General features: G+C 36.1%; 1 protein-coding gene across 9 annotated transcripts in view; it reads left to right on the top strand.

The window, feature by feature from the left end:
* The window catches only part of LOC143224793 (uncharacterized), an 87793-nt gene that overhangs the window by 19501 nt on the left and 41449 nt on the right, over nucleotides 1–26843 (top strand). For 5 of the 9 annotated variants that reach the window (XM_076453096.1, XM_076453098.1, XM_076453101.1 and 2 more), the window contains exon 2: nucleotides 15884–16429. The gene's annotated coding sequence lies outside the window, so the exon portion shown is untranslated. Of the gene's footprint in view, nucleotides 1–9573; nucleotides 10396–12748; nucleotides 13010–13321; nucleotides 14369–15883; nucleotides 16430–24060; nucleotides 24405–26843 lie in introns of those variants that run through there. The other 4 variants (XR_013013440.1, XM_076453097.1, XM_076453103.1 and 1 more) reach the window with 4 other exon arrangements.

Below are 26843 nucleotides of genomic sequence, written 5' to 3'. Positions count from 1 at the left end.
TATCTGTGTTGTGTGTTCATATACATATATAAACATCTGTTTGATTTGTAGTTTAAGCATCATGTTAAACAATAGGCTATCTGTGCTCTGCCCACCACGGGTAACGAAACCCGGTTTTTAGCTTTGTAAGTCTGTAGCAATACTGCTGTGGCCCGGCATGGCCAAGTGTGTTAAGGCGTTCGACTAGTAATTCGAGGGTCGCGGGTTCGAATCCCGGTCGCACCAAACACGCTCGCACTTTCAGCCGTGGGGGCATTATAATGTTACGGTCAATCCTACTATTCGTTGGTAAAATGGTAGCCCAAGAATTGGCGGTGGGTGGTGATGACTAGCTGACTTCCCTCTAGTCTTACACTGATAAATTATGAATAGCTAGCGCAGATAGCCCTCGAGAAGCTTTGCGCGAAATTCAAAAACCAAACACACAAACTTACTGCTGTGCCACTAGGGGAGGACAAAATGCATTAGTTAAGTTAAATTTTCTTATTCCCATTTTAAAAATTTTCTTACTTCACTGAAAGTCATCAAAGTATATTTGAAGAAAATTGTAAGTGTTTTATTTCTTGAGTATATTGTTTCGTTTGTGCTATCTTCGTCTTAATTTATAAGTTATGATGTTTCATTTTCTGTAACTGTCTAAACACAGATGCATACTATGTCAGTATAACGTTATTATTAAATACCTCCTGTAATAATACAAAGCTTTCATTTTACAGTATATTTGGTGTGACCTTGTATGAACTAAAACATTTTTAATTTTTGTGACCTCTGCTATGACCCCTGTTAACTACTGAGACTCATACCTATATATTAACATAAAAGTTATATAACAAATTATTTACCAGTCGAAGCAGGTTAATGAAGTGTATTTTCAGAAACGCTGGGGATGTTTTACAGGTTAGTGTACAGGGTCTGTGATACTGAGGATCCGTGGTTCGCGTCCCTTTGTCGCAAAATCCTGCTCGATTTTAGGATAGTGGGCACGTTATAAGAGCAACAGTCAAAAGACACTATTCTTCGTCGGGACAGTAGTATGTTACGTACTTCAACACCAAAATTCGGGGCTCGATTTCCCGCTGTGGACACAGCAGATAACCCAGTGTGTCGTTGCTCTAAAACAAACAAACATCAAGCACCACTACTAGATCAGAAAGGAGTAGCCAAAATGTTAGCAGTCGGTGCTAATTATTATCTCTCCCCCCTCCACTTTATCTCTTATTTCAGAATTACGGACGCCAAATGCAAATAACTCATTTGTAGCTTTGCGCGAACATTCGAAACAAACTTGTCCAGGTTGGTGGAGGAATTCATTTTTCAAATATTTGCCTATAAATATATATATTGTGTGTGTTTGTCTAATATATATAGGTATATATGTGTTTAAACATCTCGATCGTACTTGATACATAAATATTGAAATCACCACCAGGTTTGACTTGTTTATATTTATTATGTTTTTCATTGGTTGGTTAGTAGCTCTTTCACATCTTTAACAAAAACAAAACGCATATTGTAACAAAAACAATCAACAATGCACAATAATGACGTAGTAGATACAATCACTAAACATTAAAAACTCGTTAATAATAAGAGACAAGAACCCTGCAAGTTATTTAAATCAGATATAAAGAACTTCCAAATGTTTTCTTTTTATAAAATAATCGTCTTTGTTCATTATTATAAAACCAAAATTGAAATACAAGCCATTGCATCGAGAGGCAAGTCGGGCCCCGATTACGTCACTGGGTTTCTTTTTAAAATCTTCATAAGTTCTTACTACATGCACGGACATACGAAGAATGTTTCTCGTGGGCGGAATGTGTTGAGAATTTATATCTTTCTGGTGGGCGGAGTGTGTTGAGAATTTATATGTTGCTGGTGGGCGGAGTGTGTTGAGAATTTATATGTTGCTGGTGGGCGGAATGTGTTGAGAATTTATATTTGTTTCTCGTGGGCGGAGTGTGTTGAGAATTTATATGTTGCTGGTGGGCGTAGTGTGTTGAGAGTTTATATATGTTTCTGGTGAGCGGAATGTGTTGAGAACTTATATATGTTTCTGGTAGGCGAAGTGTGTTGAGAACTTATATATGTTTCTGGTAGGCGAAGTGTGTTGAGAACTTATATATGTTTCTGGTGAGCAGAATGTGTTGAGAACTTATATATGTTTCTGGTGGGCGGAATGTGTTAAGAATTTATATATGTTTCTGGTGGGCGGAATGTGTTGAGAATTTATATATGTTTCTGGTGGGCGGAATGTGTTAAGAATTTATATACGTTTCTGGTGGGCGGAATGTGTTGAGAAGATACGGAGTGTGTTGAGAATTTATATATGTTTCTGGTGGGCGAAGTGTGTTGAGAACTTATATATGTTTCTGGTGGGCGAAGTGTGTTGAGAACTTATATACGTTTCTGGTGGGCGGAATGTGTTGAGAATTTATATACGTTTCTGGTGGGCGGAATGTGTTAAGAATTTATATATGTTTCTGGTGGGCGGAATGTGTTAAGAATTTATATATGTTTCTGGTGGGCGGAATGTTGAACTTATATAGTGGGCGGAATGTGTTTATATATATGTTTCTGGTGGTGGGCGGAATGTGTTGAGAACTTATATATGTTTCTGGTGGGCGGAGTGTGTTGAGAATGTTATATATATGTTTCTGGTGGGCGGAATGTGTTAAGAATTTATATATGTTTCTGGTGGGCGTTTCTGGTGGGCGGAATGTGTTAAGAATTTATATACGTTTCTGGTGGGCGGAATGTGTTAAGAATTTATATACGTTTCTGGTGGGCGGAATGTGTTAAGAACTTATATATGTTTCTGGTAGGCGAAGTGTGTTGAGAACTTATATATGTTTCTGGTGGGCGGAATGTGTTGAGAATTTATATATGTTTCTGGTGGGCGGAATGTGTTGAGAATTTATATATGTTTCTGGTGGGCGGAATGTGTTGAGAATTTATATATGTTTCTGGTGGGCGGAATGTGTTAAGAATTTATATATGTTTCTGGTGGGCGGAATGTGTTGTTATAGAATTTTATATACGTTTCTGGTGGGCGGAATGTGTGTTAAGAATTTATATACGTTTCTGGTGGGCGGAATGTGTTAAGAATTTATATACGTTTCTGGTGGGCGGAATGTGTTGAGAATTTATATATGTTTCTGGTGGGCGAAGTGTGTTGAGAACTTATATATGTTTCTTGGGCTGGTGGAACTTATATATGTTTCTGGTGAGCGGAATGTGTTGAGAACTTATATATGTTTCTGGTGGGCGGAATGTGTTAGGAATTTATATATGTTTCTGGTGGGCGGAATGTGTTGAGAATTTATATATGTTTCTGGTGAGCAGAATGTGTTGAGAATTTATATATGTTTCTGGTGAGCAGAATGTGTTGAGAACTTATATACGTTTCTGGTGGGCGGAATGTGTTAAGAATTTATATATGTTTCTGGTGGGCGGAATGTGTTAAGAATTTATATACGTTTCTGGTGGGCGGAATGTGTTAAGAATTTATATACGTTTCTGGTGGGCGGAATGTGTTAAGAATTTATATATGTTTCTGGTGGGCGGAATGTGTTGTTAAAATTTATATATGTTTCTGGTGGGCGGAATGTGTTGAGAACTTATATATGTTTCTGGTGGGCGGAGTGTGTTGAGAATTTATATATGTTTCTGGTGGGCGGAATGTGTTGAGAATTTATATATGTTTCTGGTGGGGGAATGTGTTGAGAACTTATATATGTTTCTGGTGGGCGGAATGTGTTGAGAATTTATATATGTTTCTGGTGGGCGGAATGTGTTGAGAACTTATATATGTTTCTGGTGGGCGGAATGTGTTGAGAACTTATATATGTTTCTGGTGAGCGGAATGTGTTGAGAACTTATATATGTTTCTGGTAGGCGAAGTGTGTTGAGAACTTATATATGTTTCTGGTGGGCGAAGTGTGTTGAGAACTTATATACGTTTCTGGTGGGCGAAGTGTGTTGAGAACTTATATATGTTTCTGGTGGGCGGAATGTGTTAAGAATTTATATATGTTTCTGGTGGGCGGAATGTGTTGAGAATTTATATATGTTTCTGGTGGGCGGAATGTGTTGAGAATTTATATATGTTTCTGGTGGGCGGAATGTGTTAAGAATTTATATATGTTTCTGGTGGGCGGAATGTGTTAAGAATTTATATATGTTTCTGGTAGGCGAAATGTGTTGAGAACTTATATATGTTTCTGGTGAGCAGAATGTGTTGAGAACTTATATACGTTTCTGGTGGGCGGAATGTGTTAAGAATTTATATATGTTTCTGGTGGGCGGAATGTGTTAAGAATTTATATACGTTTCTGGTGGGCGGAATGTGAATTTATTAAGAATGTTGAGAACTTATATATGTTTCTGGTGGGCGGAATGTGTTATAGAATTTATATATGTTTCTGGTGGGCGGAATGTGTTGAGAATTTATATATGTTTCTGGTGGGCGGAATGTGTTGAGAATTTATATATGTTTCTGGTGGGCGGAATGTGTTGAGAATTTATATATGTTTCTGGTGGGCGAAGTGTGTTGAGAACTTATATATGTTTCTGGTGGGCAGAATGTGTTGAGAATGTTTCTGGTGGGCTTATATATGTTTCTGGTGGGCGGAATGTGTTGAGAATTTATATATGTTTCTGGTGGGCGGAATGTGTTAAGAATTTATATATGTTTCTGGTGGGCGAAGTGTGTTGAGAACTTATATATTTTCTGGTGGGCGGAGTGTGTTGAGAATTTATTTATGTTTCTGGTGGGCGGAATGTGTTGAGAATTTATATTTTTTGAGGCAAAGCGATTTCAAGCAGTACTGCGATTTTTCATTAAACGTATTATGAACATTACAATACATCATTCTGCATTCCATATTTTCCCAGGCCCCGGGACTGGAGCCCCTCTGGTCCCCACTCTCGTCAGACCTGATCGTGATGTTCGTCATATATTGCCCACTACACTTTATCATATAAATATAGTTATCAGAGCTACTACTAGATAAAAGGTTTTTGATATAAAATATTATAATTCTACTCTATTCTATATTTCTAGTAAAACTAGAACCAGTAGTATAACCTGGATCACAGAGTTGACATTATTTTTATAAATCGACCAGTTATCCAGTTTATTTAGATCTTGGAAACAACTACCCTAGACACGTAAAAAGAAATATCCCGTGTAGGTTAGCGAAGAGAAACATACAGACCGTAAACAATAATAATAAAATTCAAAATATTTTTTCTCATTAAATAAATGAAATCCAGAGGGCTAATTAACGATTGTTTATTTCACGTCAAATTATAAAGTGCAAAAGCTAACACTCCATAAGAAGTGTTACTAGTTATTTTTAAATGTACTCTAGGGTTGTATGTTAATGTTAAAAGAATGCAAGAATTTGATTGTCCACCTGTACGTCTAACATTATAATAAGAACCTTTATTAATATCAGTGTTATTGTAAGGACCAGCAACATAAAAACTTGGACTGTTTACTTTGCTCTAAACGAAATACTGAAATATAGACAACAGAGAATTACTCAGTGTAAGAACTTAAGATGACAACTTTGTAGGCTAGGTTATATTACCAATGGTGATATGTTTGTAAGTTAGCTGAGGTACCCGTTCCCTGGATGGAAGTTGTGTAAATTCGTGATCAGTGAAATGTCTTTGGACATGAAAAGTTGCTTCCCTTATATATAACTGTAAAAAAAACAAACCATAAAAACCACAAAACACAAAATGTGAAACCACAAATTTGCACCTATTTGTCCATGGATCAAATGAACCTTCATCCTTGGTTTCTAAAGCAGACATGAGTCAACCATTACAACATGTGTTGTAGTTTAAGTATATGTTCTCACCCTTGATTTCTAAAGTAGACAACGTAAGCCACTTAGTGTAAACTAATACACAGAAGTCTGAGCTTCAGGTTTCTACGTACGTGTCTAGAACATTCCATAATATACCTAAAAAAATATGTGTACGTTTTCTTAAATGCACTCATATTTCTTCTGTACCCCACCCCCCAAAAGAAGAAGGGGTTGGATCCGAGCCATAATTGATGTTGATATAGCGTGGCAACTCTTAAAGTGTGTTTTAACTGCTTTTTTTTTTTCTGGTATTCTATCTCTTACTGCTTTTTACTGGATAGAATGTTTTGACTATTGGATCATCCGATTGTGATACATGTCACATTATAATAGGAAGATGTTGGCAACCTTGATTACTACGTTAGCCAATCCTGTCACAGGATAATATATTAAAAACGTTCTCAGCCTTGCTTCAAACAAGATAGCCTTACACTCGTTGTTACTGCATAACACGAGACGTATATGATACATGTAGAGTAAAAAGAGAGTACATATAAAAACTTGGCGAATGCTAACGCTACCTGTATAATCCATATGCAGTGACGCGTTTTGTATGATTCGTATTTCCTCTGTTTAAAATTTGTAAAAGGAATGAAAGAAAAACTTTTGCTGTGTTAAAAGCTCCAAAACCAAGAACAGAGAATGTCTGAGGAGTGATGGTATAGAAGTATTGTTTAAGTTTGATCTGAGAGCAAGGGAAGGTTGCCTGCATTATAACAAAACAGGAGGGAAGGGAAGGTAGCCTGCATTATAACAAAATAGGAGAGAAGGGAAGGTAGCCTGCATTATAACAAAACAGGAGGGAAGGTAGCGTGCATTATAACAAAACAGGAGGGAAGGGAAGGTAGCGTGCATTATAACAAAACAGGAGGGAAGGGAATGTAGCCTGCATTATAACAAAACAGGAGGGAAGGGAAGGTAGCCTGCATTATAACAAAACAGGAAGAAAGGGAAGGTAGCCTGCAATATAACAAAACAGGACGGAAGGGAAGGTAGCCTGCAATATAACAAAACAGGACGAAAGGGAAGGTAGTCTGCATTATAACAAAACAGGAGGGAAGATAAGGTAGTCTGCATTATAACAAAACAGAAGGGAAGGGAAAGTAAATGTGAAGAAAAGAAAACAGCAAGATAAATTGTTTGTTTGTTTGTTTTTGAAATTCGCACAAAACTGCACGAGGGCTATCTGCACTAGCTGTCCCTAATTTTGCAGTGTAAAACTAGAGGGAAAGCAGCCGGGCCCAGCGAGAGTGATCTAAATGAAAGTATATTTGGTTTAAATGTTCTTTTGAGGATACTTATACACGAAGATTACATTCACTCCCTTAACAAAAATACATTATTCCGAAAATTTCATCCACAAACTACCGAAACTTTGAGAAAAATATATGTTCACTCTTGTTCAATAGGAGAAAGAATTTCACATCTGACTTTAATTATTTTATTATTGTTTAAATATATAAATAATCTACTTCATATCTGTTTGTTATTGGGGGGATGGTCTTCAGGCACAAAGACTCGGAATTGAAGGGTTCATATATAGTTCGCGGTCTATTGTCGTAAAACAAAGTCGTCCGTACTTTGGTGCTATGGAAGCGCTGTAGTAGTGACAATTGGACCTGGCTATTGGGTCAAACAAGAGTAATCCACTGGTTAAAGTGGGTACTGTTAACTGGCAGCTCTCTTCCTGGTCTGTTTACCAAGTGGAACAACGGTAAGTCTTCAGACTTACAACACTAAAACCAGGTGGAACAACGGTGAGTCTTCAGACGTACAACGCTAAAACCAGGTGGAACAAGAGTAAGACTTCAGACTAACAACACTAAAACCAGGTGGAACAACAGTAAGTCTTCAGATTTACAACACTAAAACCAGGTGGAACAAGAGTAAGTCTTCAGACTTACAACACTAAAACCAGGTGGAACAAGAGTAAGTCTTCAGATTTACAACACTAAAACCAGGTGGAACAACAGTAAGTCTTCAGATTTACAACACTAAAACCAGGTGGAACAATAGTAAGTCTTCAGACTTACAACACTAAAACCAGGTGGAACAACAGTAAGTCTTCAGATTTACAACACTAAAACCAGGTGGAACAATAGTAAGTCTTCAGATTTACAACACTAAAACCAGGTGGAACAACAGTAAGTCTTCAGATTTACAACACTAAAACCAGGTGGAACAACAGTAAGTCTTCAGATTTACAACACTAAAACCAGGTGGAACAAGAGTAAGACTTCAGACTAACAACACTAAAACCAGGTGGAACAACAGTAAGTCTTCAGATTTACAACACTAAAACCAGGTGGAACAAGAGTAAGTCTTCAGATTTACAACACTAAAACCAGGTGGAACAAGAGTAAGTCTTCAGATTTACAACACTAAAACCAGGTGGAACAACAGTAAGTCTTCAGATTTACAACACTAAAACCAGGTGGAACAAGAGTAAGTCTTCAGACTTACAACACTAAAACCAGGTGGAACAACAGTAAGTCTTCAGATTTACAACACTAAAACCAGGTGGAACAAGAGTAAGTCTTCAGACTTACAACACTAAAACCAGGTGGAACAACAGTAAGTCTTCAGATTTACAACACTAAAACCAGGTGGAACAATAGTAAGTCTTCAGACTTACAACACTAAAACCAGGTGGAACAAGGTGGATTTACAACACTAAAACCAACAAGTGAGTCTTCAGATTTACAACACTAAAACCAGGTGGAACAATAGTAAGTCTTCAGACTTACAACACTAAAACCAGGTGGAACAACGGTGAGTCTTCAGACTTGCAACACTAAAACCAGGTGGAACAATAGTAAGACTTCAGACTAACAACACTAAAACCAGGTGGAACAACGGTGAGTCTTCAGACTTACAACACTAAAATAAGGGAAGGACACAATTTCCACCGGAAGGACACAGCAGATACCCGGATGTGACTTTGTTATAACACACACATTCCTTCTAGTTTATTAGTTTAAAATTACAAATAGGTATCCACCAAGATGCCATTTGTGCGAATTTTCTTAAACAAATAGAATCTTGAAGGTTACGAGGAACCTTGACCCAAGACAGCTCAAGAAACCCTGGGTCACGTGACCTTTAATCTTTAACCGTTTTAGCGGATCATAGAGGTTATCCTTTTTTAGGGTCAGAGTTTATACTGGAAGTTTTGACGGTTGTACGTTATTTTGTGCACGAAGAAGATATATAAATAAGGTCATGTCACACTGTACTGAGTGTCCACTTTATCCTTCTGAGGGTGATACTTGAAAGACCTCGACAATACTGTGTCCTTCCTGGCCTACCACCATGTTTGTAGTAGAAGTACAAATAATAGAGTCGTCTTTAAACATTCTCCTGTAATGCAAAATTTTGCATCATACCGCATCATATGAACAATATATTTGTGTGTATCCGTACGTGAAATTGCTGTTGAATATTCATTTTTTTTTACAGTCTGAATTTCTTCCACATTCCTTATACGTATTTTCTGAAAGCGCAAGACAATGCTTTTATTACTGGAATATGACGTTTTTGAACTTGGGTTAGGATATCCTCCTTTTCTGTTTTTGTTTACTGCCCCGGATGAGCAGGTGGTGGTTAAGGCACTCGACTCGCAAGTTGTGTTTGTTTGTTTGTTTTGAATTTCGTGCAAAGCTACAGGAGGGCAATCTGCGCTAGTCGTCCCTAATTTAGCAGTGTAAGACTAGAGGGAAGGCAGCTAGTCATCACCACTCACGGCCAAATATTACCAACGAATAGAGGGATTAATCGTAGCATTACAACACCCACGGCTGATATGGCGAGCTTGTTTAGTGGGAAAGAGTTTCGAACTCACAACTTGCGGCGGCCCGGCATGGGTTGTTGGTTAAGGCGTTCGACTCGTAATCTGAGGGTCGCGGGTTCGAATCCTCGTCGCACCAAACATGCTCGCTCTTTCTAATAGAAAAATGCAATAACGTTAGAACTCGTATGTTATCACATAATATAATTAGTAGTTTTTAAATGGTAGTATTTGACATCGTAGAATCGTAGTAGTTGGCGGTGGGTGGTGATGATTAATTGCCTTTCCTCTCGTCTTACACTGCTAAATCAAGGACGGCTAGCGCAGATAGCCCTCGTGAAGCTTTGCGGGGAATTCAAAGCAAAACAAATTTCCCTTGCTATAGAATGAATCGAACCAAGCATAATACTTAGAACTTATAGCGTATAATACTATCTAGTCCTGCGGGGGAAATTATGCCATATACTTTAACCAGGAAGTATATTTGAAAACTTACATATGAGTTTATATTTTTTCTACATTTATATGCTGTTTAGCTAGGAAACTCCAGTCTTTCGTATGAAAATGTAGACAACGGATGCATTAAAGTAATCAATATTGAAATTTCAAGCACGTTAACAGGTTAGAATGATGAAACTTTGTACTATTCGTGTGTGTCTACTTGTCCTTCCCTTTTCCAAGACTGTCAAAGGTCTGGAGTTTCGCAAGTTTAACATAAAGATATGGGTAAGAAAAACTATTTGAATATATGTTATATAATTTTAGTTGTTCAACACAAAAATATTTGCAGAATAGGTTTACTACCAAGAACTTGTTAGGTGAAACATCCTGTGGAGGATTAAAAACAGGATAACACAGGAATAAGAAGGTTGAAAGTGATTATAAAAATCTAGGAAAATCGAAACACGTATGTTTGAATTTCGCGCAAAGCTACATCAAGGCTATCTGCTACAACCGTTCCTAATTTCACAATGAACGGAAAGGCAACTCGTCATCACCACTCACCGCCAACTCTTGAACTCCTCTCTTACCAATGAATAGTGAGATTGACAGGTCGCTTTATAACGCCAAAGGGCGAGTATGTTTGGTGGGACGGGGATTCGAAGCCGCGCCCTGCAGATTGCAAGTGCCCGAACCATCTGAACGTGCCATGCCTGCCGAAATAAGAAATGAAATTTTTATTAAAAAAAATGCGGTCGCGTTAGAGCTCGCGTGTTATCACATAATAATAATTAGTAGTTTTTAAATGGTAGTATTTGATATCGTACTAAGAAGCATTTCATCTAGCATTTAAAGAAAATAACATTAGTTTTTTATTACCTATTCGACTTACGCATACTGCATAGAATTACAGAAATATAAGTGTTAGGCCTAGTGTAGTATTTTTTATTCCTTAAGTAATTTAATTTGTTGAAGCAAAATTTTTGATATACAGGAAAAAGGCAAGTTAAACTAACAACGAATTGTGTTTACATTGCTATAAATCGGCAATACATTAGATAGTGTGTATTTGCTGTTATCAAACTCGCTCAACATCAGTTAGTATTTTCAACCTTACCAGAATTTTAGACTTTAAAGCCAGTCAGCAGCACACTTTGTCTCATGGACTTTCATTCGGCTCCTAGATCCGAATGACGGAATTAACTGTCACCTTTTTAACGCTTCCAAAAATAAAAATGCAGCGAATTTGCAGCGGTATCGCTCTTCGAACATTGGACTCTTCGAAAAGCAGCCCGAAACATTTATCACTAGCAACGCCTAGCTATGTTAGTAAACTTTCTTGTACTTTAATATACTTGTTTATGACTTACTTATCGGATTATCTTCTTTATTACGGTATGAGCTTACATATTACTCATACAGACGATGATAAAATAACACTGAAAATGAAAAGTTTAGGTCTGTACACTCATTAGGGTTCGAATTTGCGTATCTTGCGTGATCAAAAGTGCCGCTTGCATGAAGTAACGACCTCAAAAGTTTTGACCGACACGTGTGCGTACATAGATGCCAATATACAAGTTAGGTGGCTAGATAACTCAATAACCGATCTCAAAACACCACCTGGTGTCTATCTCTCGGCTGTACGATCTTGTGTTTAAATTCAGCCAGCATTACTTAAAAGATAACAAAATAAGGTGATATAAGTATACCTATTTGGCCGTATGTTATAGATAGCGACATCTGTAAGCATTTTTATGTACTGTGTGTACTTTTAAGTTGACGCAGACGTCCTTTAACCACGCAACTTTTATTGCACACCAAATTGAGGTAATTTAACGTAAACTTTTCCAATGTATATATATATATATATATATATATATATATACATATGAGACTGTAAGTTAGATGGTAAGTTAGTTTCGTGTCATTCCTTTGTAACGAATTTCACTAATAATGTGTCATTTTGTGTCACAAATATTGATATAAATTGTAACTATGAGTTATGTAATGGCTATTGGAGTTGAAATGTTATTGTTATAGATTCGAATATTACTGTTAGGCCTTTACCGAGTACCACCTAATGTCTTAGGATATTGTTAACCGAATAGGCTTACTTCCATTCATGTATGTTTTTGTAGCTAAGAATTATGAATGTTCTACAGGACGAAAGTTATACACAAGAAAAAAAAAGTAACCAACTGTGTTATTTTCGTGAAGTATTAAAAGCTGCATTATTTTAAAGAGTTTCTTTTCTGAAATGGTCAGGTGGTTAGGGGGCACTTGACTCAATATCTGAGACTCACATGCTCGAATCCCCGGCCCACCAAATACGCTTCAGTCGTGGGTGTGTTTGTGTTATAATGTGACGAATTTCGGTAACAGAGTAGCCCAAGAGTTGGCAGTTGGTGGTGATGACTGGCTGCCTTCCCTCTGGTCTTATACTGCTAAATTAAGGACGGTTAACGCAGATAGCCCTTAAGTAGTTTTGTGAGAAATTCATAAATAAACGAACAAACTTTATGTATGAACAAGTTTGGATAATCTCAAAATATCAGGCTATCAAATTATCAAATCCAGAAAAGTTCGCTTGTTGCAGGTTGTTTTCTTAACCAAAGGTATAGAGTACTTCACGATACACGGAGCTTAATACTCAAACTACTACTATCAGTATCATCTTGTTGAAAGCTGATATTTCATGTCTGCCTCTCACTCGTGAGAAACTTCACTGTGTCACGTTATCTTACACCTATCTATCTGTACCAATAAATATTTGCTCTTGTATAATACATGATACTACAGACGTCATGAAGCATGTATGCCAGTTTTTAACTGTGAAAACCAGCTCTGAAAAATGTTCATTGGATAAGCCTAAATGCCAAGTGGTCAAGTTAATGAGGTCTGTATAGAAACTTGTTGATTATTTGACATTTGAACTTCAAAGAGACTATGAATGTAAGTTATACACAAAATTAGTTTCGTGATACATACATACTTTCAGATCTTGGCCCGGTATTGCCAGGTGGATTAAGGGGTTCGAATCCCTATTGCTCCAAACATGCTCGCTCTTTCAGCCGTGGGGTCGTTATAATGTGACGGTCAATCCCATTATTCGTTGGTAATAGAGTAGTCTTACACTGCTAAGTTAGCGCAGATAGCCCTCGTGTAGCTTTGCGTGAAATTCAAAACAAACTTTCAAACCAGTCCACTTAATTGGCATACATGATCAAAAAATGAATTATTTTATAAACGTCAACAAAATAACAGAAACTCTCCTTACGTTGTGTATAATTATAACAAAAAAACTATTTTTAGTCTAAGTTATTGTACTTGTTAAGAAATGAATTCAGATGTGTGATTGATCCTTTCAAGTACAAAAACTCGAAAATGCTAAATTACTCAATTTTTATCAGATCACAATCCTTAAATGGAGGTTCGAGCAGTGCTGATAAATATAGTATTTATAAATATTTTTTTTCAATTTTTGTTCTTCTACTGTGGGGCCTGGCATGGCCAAACGAGTTAAGGCATTCGACTCGTAATCCGAGGGTCGCGGGTTCGAATCCCGCTCGCACCAAACATGCTCGCCCTTTCAGCCGTAGGGGCGTTATAACGTGATGGTCAATCCCACTATTCGTTGGTAAAAGAGTAGCCCAAGAATTGGCGGTGGGTGGTGATGACTAGCTGCCTTCCCTCTAGTCTTACACTGCTAAACTAGGGACGGCTAGCACAGTTAGCCCTCGGGTAGCTTTGCGCGAAATTCAAAACAAACAAATCTTGAACTGTCCACTGAAGTGTCTTACAATTACACAAGTGGAGGCATCTATAAACAATCAGGTTTATAATTTGAGATTCTCTCACGTAAACGCGTAAATAACAGCCTAGCTTGTTAAGTGTGTAAACATCATAGCACAACGACTTCTCCCATTAAAATTTTCTGCGTTCATATTATTATTATTATTCTGTTCGTGTATCCACGTGGTTACACATACTTTGAGTGCAGTAACCTTTAATCAACTCGTCGCTGATTGGTCCGTTTGTATCGATTTATATTGACTACTCCTTCTAAGGCTTACGGCAAACAAACAGTTAAAGCGCATATTTTGAGTTTTCGTTTTTACATTTTCAAACTTAACCCTCTGTTACTTTCATACACACACACACACACAGAAAGTCCCATTCAAGTTAGCAGTTTTTTTTTATGAACTGCACCAAGGATTAGGAACAACAGAAGATATATAAATCTATGAAAAAAAATGTAAACTACTTCCCTTCTAGAAAACTATGGTGTATCGATTTGTGCCTTTCTTAAAACTATGGTGTATCGATTTGTGCCTTTCTTAAAACTATGGTGTATCGACTTGTACCTTTCTTAAAACTATGGTGTATCGATTTGTACCTTTCTTAAAACTATGGTGTATCGATTTGTGCCTTTCTTAAAACTATGGTGTATCGATTTGTGCCTTTCTTAAAACTATGGTGTATCGATTTGTATTTTTCTTAAAACTATGGTGTATCGATTTGTGTCTTTCTTAAAACTATGGTGTATCGATTTGTGCCTTTCTTAAAACTATGGTGTATCGACTTGTGCCTTTCTTAAAACTATGGTGTATCGATTTGTGTCATTCTTAAAACTATGGTGTATCGATTTGTACCTTTCTTAAAACTATGGTGTATCGATTTGTGCCTTTCTTAAAACTATGGTGTATCGACTTGTGCCTTTCTTAAAACTATGGTGTATCGATTTGTAACTTTCTTAAAACTATGGTGTATCGATTTGTGCCTTTCTTAAAACTATGGTGTATCGATTTGTGCCTTTCTTAAAACTATGGTGTATCGTTTTGTGCCTTTCTTAAAACTATGGTGTATCGATTTGTACCTTTCTTAAAACTATGGTGTATCGACTTGTGCCTTTCTTAAAACTATGGTGTATCGATTTGTGTCTTTCTTAAAACTATGGTGTATCGATTTGTATTTTTCTTAAAACTATGGTGTATCGATTTGTGTCTTTCTTAAAACTATGGTGTATCGATTTGTATTTTTCTTAAAACTATGGTGTATCGATTTGTGCCTTTCTTAAAACTATGGTGTATCGACTTGTGCCTTTCTTAAAACTATGGTGTATCGATTTGTACCTTTCTTAAAACTATGGTGTATCGATTTATGCCTTTCTTAAAACTATGATGTATCGATTTGTGCCTTTCTTAAAACTATGGTGTATCGATTTGTGCCTTTCTTAAACTATGGTGTATCGATTCGTGTCTTTCTTAAAACTATGGTGTATCGATTTGTACCTTTCTTAAAACTATGGTGTATCGATTTGTAACTTTCTTAAAACTATGGTGTATCGATTTGTGCCTTTCTTAAAACTATGGTGTATCGATTTGTGCCTTTCTTAAAACTATGGTGTATCGACTTGTACCTTTCTTAAAACTATGGTGTATCGATTTGTGCCTTTCTTAAAACTATGGTGTATCGATTTGTGCCTTTCTTAAAACTATGGTGTATCGATTCTTAACGTATTCATCAAACTGTTGTTTATTTGTTTATGGCCATTGCTTCCTTTTATTTTCCATCAGGGATTAATTTTTATGTGAAAAAGATTTATTTAACTAGTTATTAATATATATCAGAATTGCTGGTATGGGCATTAACACTTTCAGGTTAACTAGATATTAAACAAGAAGTGAGGAAGCAATATGGCGGTTTTTTTTTCTAAGAAAATTTAACTATTTTAGGTAATTTTTTAAAGACATTTTCAATATTTTTGTAGCCATGAAAGTCCAGTCACCAGGAATAAGTCAACATAATGGACCACCAAGAGGCCATAACCAATACAATGGACCACCGAGAGGCCATAGCCAACACAATGGATCACCAAGAGGCCACACTATTTATCACGTTCCCAAGGAAAAACTTTCCAGAGCTTTGTTCCTAAAGATATGGTTTGGAACTATCGTTTTCCTCTTTGTTGCTGGTGTCATTTTGCTCGTCCTGGGAGTTGTTTTTTGGCAAACGGGTCTTGCACTCTTTCTTGGTGGTCTCTTTTGTTTAACTCTTGCTGTTCTGACGTTGGCCGTATACTTTTGGTATCTTCGTTGGCGAAAGACTGGAGTTGTCGACAAGAGAAGATACGAGCAAAATACGATATCTACTATTGGGAATCCTGAGTTATACACCCCAGCCCCCTACAACTCAAATCTGACTATCCTATGGGACCTCTTCTCATTATGACTCTTCCCAGAACCAAGCATTTTCCATCATCCCATCCACTAGGTGACGCTGCTGTAGAATCAACTCCTGATATTTATAGAAAAATGTAAGTATATGAAGAAAATAATTTTGTGTATTTCTCACCTAAATATCTTATTTGTTAATAACATAAATAAAATTCATAAGGATTAAAATACACTTGCTTAATCTGATTTATATCCAAACATCTGTTGTTCAAGAAGTATATTAGTTTGTTTGTAGTTAAGCGCAAGGCTACATAAAGGGCTATCTGTGCTCTACCTACCACGGTTATCGAAACCCGGTTTCTATCCTTGTAAGTCCGTATAAAAAATTGGCCTGGCATGGCCAAGCGCGTAAGGCGTGCGACTCGTAATCCGAGGGTCGCGGGTTCGCTCCCGCGTCGCGCTAAACATGCTCGCCCTCCCAGCCGTGGGGGCGTATAATGTGACGGTCAATCCCACTATTCGTTGGTAAAAGAGTAGCCCAAGAGTTGTCGGTGGGTGGTGATGACTAGCTGCCTTCCCTCTAGTCTTACACTGCTAAATTAGGGACGGCTAGCACAGATAGCCCTCGAGTAGCTTTGTGCGAAATTCCAAAAAACAAAAACAAACAAACCGTATAAAATTCAGTAGTGAAACATAAAGTGTCTAGACTGTTATTGTGTCTGACGAAGGCCAGCCGACCTGATGCGCCCTAATATTAGGCTAAAGCCTCTCCGACACTGAAGAAACCAGATGTAATATGGTTGACATATTATAGCCTATTCTCATTTACTTTCACTTATGGGCTTTTAGAATATGTACTTGTATACAGAATGACATAAGTTTTTAAGTTTCGATTCAACTTTACAATCATATCTTGGTGTTCTTTTCTACAGTCGCTTACATTATCAGTAATCTCACACGTGGTACCTGAAACAATTAGTACCTGTTTAGTGTAAACATTTCTGTTATATTTTTGAGCTCATAATTTTCACAGATGAAACTCATTCATTTCTTCCTTTTCAACAGCAGAATTATAGTATCATGCTGGTACAGCGGTAAGTAAATTCAGATAAACCGACGTGGCTTTGCCATAAGAAAACACACACATACATACCAGGATTATAAAGTGTTTTTTCCCCACGCCGCGATTATGATTTTTTTTTCTACGAAACAATTATGAAATTTTTTTAATGCTGGGATTATAAAGTTTTTTTTTCCTACGTTAGGATTATAGTGTTTTTTTTCCTACGTCAGGATTATAAAGTGTTTTTTCCTACGTCAGGATTATAAAGTTTGTTTTTCCTACGTCAGGATTATAGTGTTTTTTTTCCTACGTCAGGATTATAAAGTGTTTTTTTTCCTACGTCAGGATTATAAAGTGTTTTTTCCTACGTCAGGATTATAAAGTTTGTTTTTCCTACGTTAGAATTATAGTGTTTTTTTTCCTACGTCAGGATTATAGTGTTTTTTTTCCTACGTCAGGATTATAAAGTGTTTTTTCCTACGTCAGGATTATAAAGTTTGTTTTTCCTACGTCAGGATTATAGTGTTTTTTCCTACGTCAGGATTATAGTGTTTTTTTTCCTACGTCAGGATTATAAAGTGTTTTTTCCTACGTCAGGATTATAAAGTTTGTTTTTCCTACGTCAGGATTATAGTGTTTTTTTTCCTACGTCAGGATTATAAAGTGTTTTTTTTCCTACGTTAGAATTATAGTGTTTTTTTTCCTACGTCAGGATTATAGTGTTTTTTTTCCTACGTCAGGATTATAAAGTGTTTTTTCCTACGTCAGGATTATAAAGTTTGTTTTTCCTACGTCAGGATTATAGTGTGTTTTTTTCCTACGTCAGGATTATAGTGTTTTTTTTCCTACGTCAGGATTATAAAGTGTTTTTTCCTACGTCAGGATTATAAAGTTTGTTTTTCCTACGTCAGGATTATAAAGTGTTTTTTCCTACGTCAGGATTATAGTGTTTTTTTTCCTACGTCAGGATTATAGTGTTTTTTTTTCCTACGTCAGGATTATAGTGTTTTTTTTCCTACGTCAGGATTATAAAGTTTTTGTTTGTCTTGTTATTTGAATGTTTAATGTTTTATTTGCTTTTTGTTAATTTATTTTGGTCATTAAATTTGTTATGTTTCTTGTCAAACCTTTTCTTCAATTTTTAATTCTGGCACTTTAAGAAATTATTTTTCTGTGCCTTAACTTTCAGAGGTTAGAGGGTTCTTTTTGTTTTTTAACCTAAATGTTATCCCGTTTGTTTGTTTGTTTTTAGTATAAAACTGCAGAATGAGTTACTTGTGCTTTGTTCAACGCAGGAAATCGAACACCGAATTTTAACGTGTCAATAATTATTCACACTTTCCGCTGAGAGACTATAAATTCATTCTTCAACACTGTGTTTCTAAACGTAATTTAAGATATTTTTAATCGGAAGGTCTTAAGAAGTATGACTGTTACCAAGCGACCTGTTATAAAGCGACCTCTATCTTTTTACTAGATTTAGTTCGTTAAATAATTAATCATATCAGTTTTTATTGGACACAGTTGTCACTTCATTGGCATCTAATGTCTCTAACAAAACGAGTATTCGTTGTGAAACTGTTTTCAGGTATCAGCAACAATATGAAATTACGACTATTATAAAAAAAAATGCACATACCAATCACAACGACAACAACGGCTGGTATTGTGTGTTTATGCCGCCACAAGAGTCAATTGTGTTAAAAGCTCACACAAATTTGTTTTGTTGCGAAATAACATTTTTTTTTGTGTTTATTTACAACGCAATTATGTTTATAGAATATATATTTGGCTCGCAATCAAATGTTGCTGGTATGTTTTTCTTACCTTGACGTAATATAATACCCTCCTCTACCCCCAACGTGCACGAAATAACGTTCCGGAACCTCATATCTACTTCTGGCTATTGAACTGGTTGTCATATAATGAAGGCATCTGTAAACGTCAAGGTCAAATAAGCACCAGAAATACACTTAACTGGGTTCTGAAGGGTAGGACGCCATACTGAATTTTTATTTTGTTTTCTTTCCGAATCACTTTATCAACAGGGTGGAGATTGCCTTCAAGGATACGTACAATAAACATCTAAAGATATATTAAATAATGTGATCTGAATTTTCCAGGTAATTATAAAGGTAACTATGAACATTATATGATATTCTACACTTATATTGAGTTATTTTTATTATAAGTGTTAAACTTGTGTTGGTAATAAAATAAATTATATGAATAGTTTATTTTTGGGGTGGGAGGGAATATATTATATTATACAGTATTCCCTCGCTATTCGCGGGGGGTTACGTTCTTTACACACACCCCCCCCCGCGAATAGCGAAAAACCGCGAATATTGGATGAAGTTTTAAAACTTCTATGTATGAGATTATATACGGTACTAAATGCTTCCCAGACACTTTCTAAAGACACTCTTACTCATTAATACAGTAATAATGTAGTAATACTGCATGCAGTCATGTATTTCACTAATGTAGTAATGATAATGTAAACACATTTTAATTTTGTACTGCAACAATATTTTAATCAAAAAGAAACGTAGGTACAGAAGGACAGTAACACCGCATAGTATAGTTACCCATACTGTATTACTGTACCGTAAAGTCATTTTCTATGCGTACAACACATGTATTAGAATTGACAGAAAGTGGAACAAATTTAAAGGCAAACTTAGACAGATAAATACAGTACGCACAGTTCAGGTAATAATAATACAGTACAGTACAATTCAGTAATAATTGTTCGATAAAGACGTCAATCGATAAAACTGCTTGAGAGAGTAAATACAGACATACCCTCGAAAAGCGCTTTTAGTTTCTATGACCTACAAAAACCTGGTTTACCGAGCATTCGTTTTTTATGACGTTAGCCCGGTATACCGGCATACGATGCGATAGGGTTAAGAGCCTAACCCGCGAATATGCGGGGCCGCGAATGGGGAACCGCGAATAGGTGAGGGTATACTGTATATCATTATATTATATTTATATAGAAGTAATCAAACATAACATTAAAAATTCTCACTAAGTTGATTTGAATTTTCCATTATGCCTTTTTTGTACTAAATCATTGTCTCTAAGTAAGTATTTTGTGTGTTTTTTTAATTTCGCGCAAAGCTACATGAGAGCTATCTTCGCTAGCCGTCCCTAATTTTGCAGTGTAAGACTAGAAGGAAGGCAGCTAATCATCACCACCCACCGCCAACTCTTGAGCTACTCTTTTACCAACGAATAATAAGATTGACCAGTTGAAAGGGCGAGCATATTAGGTTTGACGGGGATTCAAACCCGCGACCCTAAAATTACAAGTCTAGTGTTCTAACCACCTGGCCATACCATAGTAAGTGCCCTTAAGTAAGTGAGTCTACGTTTGTTATTTAAAGGCTGAGAAATACAAAATAATATTTACGTCGTTTGCAACTATTGTTAGTAAAACACAACACCGAATTCTCACCACAAACAAGTTATAACACATCACCTTCAGAATAACACATACACACAAAATGTTGTGTTATTTCCCTAGAGACGCTGTTTACGACGGGAAATTCTATTAGGATGTAACAAATATGTTTGGAATGAACATTCTCCAAATAAAGCGGACGTTCGACTTGACCTATCGTCCTAGAAACGTTCATTTTGAATACAATGGAATAGGTATCAGACAAACCGTATTTTCTACCGTGGATTTCCGTTATAGATATGTGCGATACACAAGCACACACTTTTGTGAGGGAAAAGGTGCTTTCTTTTATTTTTTAGGGACGCATTTAGAACAATGTGTTTTCTTTACCAAGCATATGACTCCAACAATTCGAATTAAATGCTCGTACAATTACCAGTATGAAATCGTTTGTTGTAAAACGAACAAAATATTTATACCAAATGAGACCAGTCGTCGTAGCTATATAAGCAAGATCGAATTAAGGGTTTTATTGTTCTTCGGCTTTTCAACTTATAGAGACCCCTTCGAGATAGAACCTCTAGGTGCAATATATTTATAGTCATAACTTCAGACCTAATTAGTGTGAGTTCCTAGACTTCAGTCCGGCAAGCCCATGACTTAATCCGCGGTTGTATGTAAGTGCCTTTTTCATAAGCCATGAATGCCCCTCCTCCACCTTGGGTCAACGGTAAGCTTACGAACTTACAACGCAAAAATCCGAAGTTCGATTCTCCTTGATGTACAAAACAGATAAACCAACATGGTTTTGTGTTAAAAGAAACACACGCACGCACACACACACACGAAAATAAAATAACTATTGTTTTTGCTGTTCGAAGAAACATGAGAACTGAACGCCAGCGGTATACGTCATTCAGAAAATATTACGATTATTGTCTAATTTAACAGCTTATGAATGAAAGTAAAACAGTAACATGTCAACCATATTGTTTCTGCTTTATCCAATGTTGTATCGGCTTTTCGAACGATACCAAGGTACTCAGTAGGTTTATTGGTGAATTGTGTGTCTTTTCATTTATGTTTTCTTTCCAAAGAATAGCGCATGGTCGTCAAGGTTACAGGAAGAGTTCATACAGAACTTGTTGTTAAATGTACAGCTTTACAATGGGTTATTTACGATGTACCCACCAGAGGTATCGAAACCCGGTTATAGGGTTGTAAAACTTCAGAGGTATCGCTGAGCCACTGGATAAAGGAACAAAATTACAAAACATTATGACTTTGTTGAGGATTGCTGTTTACGAAGTCGGTGTTTAGATTTACGAAATGTGCTAAAACATTTTAGTTATCAGCAATAATTAAAACAAACAAACAAACTTATGAATATCTTTGTGATTAGGACTAGTCCTGTGGATCCTTTTTACTTTCAACTTATAGTTCTCTCAGAAAACTGAGCATTCGCCAACTAAACAACTAACTTAACGAAGTATTTAAGAAACGTGATTCCAAAACAACTCCAAATTCAAGCAATATCGAGTTACACAGTATGCTTACTAATATGTTTTCTTTAAGTTTAGAATTTATAATGTTTTGGGTGTTAAGAATATACACTGCTGTCCAAAATCTTAAGACCAATGAACATAAAGAAAAAATATGCATCTTACGTTGTTAGACTCAACCACTTATTTGAGTAGAGCTTCGAAAGATGAAAATACATGGGTTTGATCAGGTTGATGGTTAAATTTGAAATTTGTGAATAAAAAATTGTTTATATAAATTAGTTGGCCCAGCATCGCCAGGTAGTTAGGATGCTCGACTGGTAATCTGAAGGTTACGAGTTTGAATACCTGTCACCCCATACATGCTCGCCCTATAAGCCATGGGGGCTTTATAAAGTGACGATTCAATCCCACCACTGGTTGGTGAAAGACTAGCCCAAGAGTTTGCCGTGGGTGGTGACGATTAGCTGCCTAGTTCAGACAGCCCTCGTGCAGCTTTGTGCGAAATTTAAAAGAAAGAAAGAAAGAAAGAAACAAAAACTAATTATTATGTGTAAGCTTTTGGTGGTTCGGCGGTAAGCATAAGGGCTTATAACTCAAATTTTGATTTCCACAGTTGGCAGAGCACAGATAGCTTATTGTGTAGTTTTGCGCTTAACAACAAACAACGTCAAAAACAAACAATGAAAGTGACTTCAATTATTTGTCCTGCGATCGGCTTATGGACTTAACAACGCTAATATACAGGGTTGGATTCTGCTCGATGGACATAACCCATTGTGTAGCTTTGCACTCAACAAACGTATCTTATGTACACAATAATTTTGAAAGTAAAATCTGTATCCTGTACTTCGGGAGTTTCATTTTTATTTCAAGTTAAGACGTATGAAAAAATTACTATTTATATCAAATATTTACAACCATGCGTGTATAAATATGATTGTTATATGTGTGATTTGTACGAACTATTTTATTCACTTTCTCTTCACAAATTCCTACAACCACTAAGCTCGAGGCTGACAAACCTAAAAGAACTGAGCAGCTGCGGGCGATTAAACTTGTCTAGTATGGTTTATCTTCCCTCTCCACACATTAATTATTTTTAGCTCAGTCTCATGAGATGAGTTCGTATTTATCAGGTAAAAGGCCTTCTGCAACAAGACACTGATAAAGGTTGGTGTGTTTATTTATTCCGAACATTTGTTCAGAACTACACAAGGTTTACAAGTTGTGCTAGCAGTCTCTAAATTTGAACTGATACACAGTATCGAACAGATAAGACAACTAGTACCCATAATCAATGTTTGGGCTACTCTAATGAATAATGTATATCATTGGGCAATCACTATTCTAATGTGCAGCCACGAGAACGGAGCGCTTTGTGTTGTTGTTTTGATAATGAGACTCAAACCTAGAACCCTCATAGTTCAGTATGTTAGCTACTAAGCTAGACTTGGTACACTGTAGAGGAAATGGAACCATAATATTTTATTTAGCCAAGTAGTCTTAGTAAGTTACTAACGCGTTTACGTTGGCGCTAAAGAATCATATCAATAGGAAAAAAAGTGTTCAGACATACAGGGTGTTCGGAAAGTCACTATGCACTTATATATTTATCAACAGACAAAACTTCAGAGTGACTTTCCGAACACCCTTTGCTTTATGTTTTGAATAAAAAACAACACGCTTTTGGAGTGAATGTTTATTTTTTTAGCTAAGTGTAATGTTTCACTAAGTAGTTTTTTTGCCTGTTTATGTCACACAGTAAAGGTTTTTTTTCTCTATATCCCACAGATACCCTTTAAAATCACGCAATAAAAATCATCCTCCATTAGCAAGTGTCGAAACATTGTCACCTTCACTGACGTCATCGGTTGTGAGCATCGATACTGCCATCTAGCGTTACTACAAAGAACATAACGCCTGCTTCCTGTTATAAATGTTAAATTAATCGTTTCATCAAGTAATAATATCAAATAGAGAAAATAAAAAGACCATCAGTTTCTAGAACGCCGTTAACTACATGCATTAGGTCTTCTAGGAGTTTAAAAGTAGATATTTGTTATTAGAGATTACTGTAAGAACCAGAACTTGCATCCCTACAAAATCATACAATAATAAATTAGTTTATATGACAATCTTCGGGTTCCAATATTTTGTGCTAATCTGAAGGACGCGACATAATTTTTTCATAGCTTATACGTCATTTATGTAAATATGCCTGCCTTTTATAACATTATGATGTACTTTAAATGTGCATCAACTTTTCTACACTTGATTTACGCTACATAAACATTTATTTCTCAGCTTTTCTATGTGAAACTAGTACCTGAGAAGTGACTTTATATAGTAAGTACTATTTTTTTGTTTGTAGGAGCATGACGGAAAAAATTACTTTCAAAATGAAATCGATTAAAAAATGTAAACATATATTTTTTCAAATTTTTCTTTATTAAGTCTTATTTATTAATATCTTTGAGAGCTTTTATGTTTCGGGATTATTAATTTTAATCAAAGTATGGCCTGAAACTTTTATCATTTTACCATGTTTGAAAGTTCATGATTTTATTGTGATGTTACCAAATAAAACGTATTACCGTATGTGTATATATATATGTATATATATATTGCAGTTAAATGGTGAGGACTAATTTTGTATCATTATAAATATTTATACATATATAAGAAAATCAAATACATAGCCTTTGTTATAAAACAAAGTATACTTAAGGTATCCATGAATGTATACGCATTATGTACTTAGCTTTCAACAAACCAAACATGGTTATACATATAATAGAAACAATGGGAGGAAAGTAAAACGTACATTATTAAGAAAGATATTTTTGGAAACAGATTCCACATTGTGGAATGAAAGATACAACTCCCATAGACTCCATTCGCTAGCCTCACATATAAGTGGGAGGAAGGGAATATTAAACATAAATAGCAGATAAGGACACACCAACTCAGGACGTCTATGCTTAAATCTACCAGTCACCGTCTACAATCATTCGTGGGAAAAGAAATAAGAAAAATGAAACATCTTACTAAAACAGGGCCACTGAAGGTAATGGATAAACCTATTTCTTAAAATTGGCATTCAAACTCATAAATCACAAAATATTCCTATAACTGAACAGAAAAATGCAAAGATGCCTCGATTAAAACTGAGTATTATGAAAAAAACAGAGGACAACATTTCTCCCTTTATTTCAAAATACTAGCAGAAAAACAACATAAACACGCTTTTCTTTGTGTGATTTCACGCAACGTTGTCACAGGGTTATCAGTGCTATCTATCTTTAATTTTGAAGCGACAGGTTAAATGTGGGACAATTAGTCGAAACTACTCACCACCAAATTATGTGAAACTAAATACTGTAACGTTTATAACGCATCCACGGCTCCAAAGTTTGAAACACTAATCACTAGGTGGCACTCGGCCCAATAAAGAAACACTTCCAAATTCCACCGTTGTTAACATAATATTAAAATACAGTTATTACCTACGTGTTTAACCTTCATTTTGTTCTCCGCGAGTTCGAATCTCCGTAGCACCAAACATGTTCGCCCTTTCAGCCGTGGGGATGTTGTAATGTACGATCAATTCCAGTATTCGTCGGTAAAAGAGTAGTCCAAGAGTTGACGGTTGGTGGTGATGAATAGCTGCCTTCTTTTAGTGTAACACTGCTAAATTAAAGACGGCTAGTTCGGATGACACTCGTGCAGCTTTGCGCGAAATTCAAAACAAACAAACAGAAGTAAATAACCTGATGCTGAACTAACTTGATCACCATCCAAGCGGATGGGTCAAATAACTCAAGAACGAACCAGCTATTACTCTAAGTTCTAAGTTAATTTGCTATTGAAAATACTTTAGATACTCACTGATCGAGAAAACAAATATATCCGAGGGGCACTCAGTAGAGCACACACCTCTGCCACGCAGCGTTGAAAATATTTGGCTCTCAAAAAAAAAAACAAAACAAAAAAAGAATATGTTTTGCATATTAAAATTTTCAACGAACACACATAAATTCTGGCGGGAAAGTGAGATATAATATCCTACATATTTCCACCCAGATTAATCAAACTCTGAACATTTATGACTGAGATATAGTGTGAAAAATCGGTCCCTATGCCAACACATAGAAACTGTTACAATTTTCATCACTTTACAGCGACCATGATTCACAAAAAAAACTAAACACCTCTACACTGGTCTATAATCCAAATCCATACGATGTTTTGCCCAAATCCATTTAGCCGTTTTCGAGAAATCCTGTAGGGCAACAGACATACATACAGGGATATGGATATTGAACAATGACCTCTACGTTGTAATGTGGTACGAATGGCCTTAAATTGGCTAGTATTAGGTATATTCAAACAGGATGTCCTCTATTACAACATATTTATTTTACATACAGAAGCATTTTGTAAACCACAAAATCTGATAATGTTCATTTTATTAATGTTTAAAGTTCACACATTTAGACTATCGAAAATAATCTAACATTATCTAAGTAAGATAACAAAACGAAATGAAACGCAACAAGAAGTGTTTTAAAATA

This window comes from Tachypleus tridentatus, chromosome 9, assembly GCF_004210375.1.
Source record: "Tachypleus tridentatus isolate NWPU-2018 chromosome 9, ASM421037v1, whole genome shotgun sequence".
NCBI lineage: Eukaryota > Metazoa > Arthropoda > Merostomata > Xiphosura > Limulidae > Tachypleus > Tachypleus tridentatus.
This window is presented reverse-complemented; position numbering and strand designations above follow the sequence as displayed.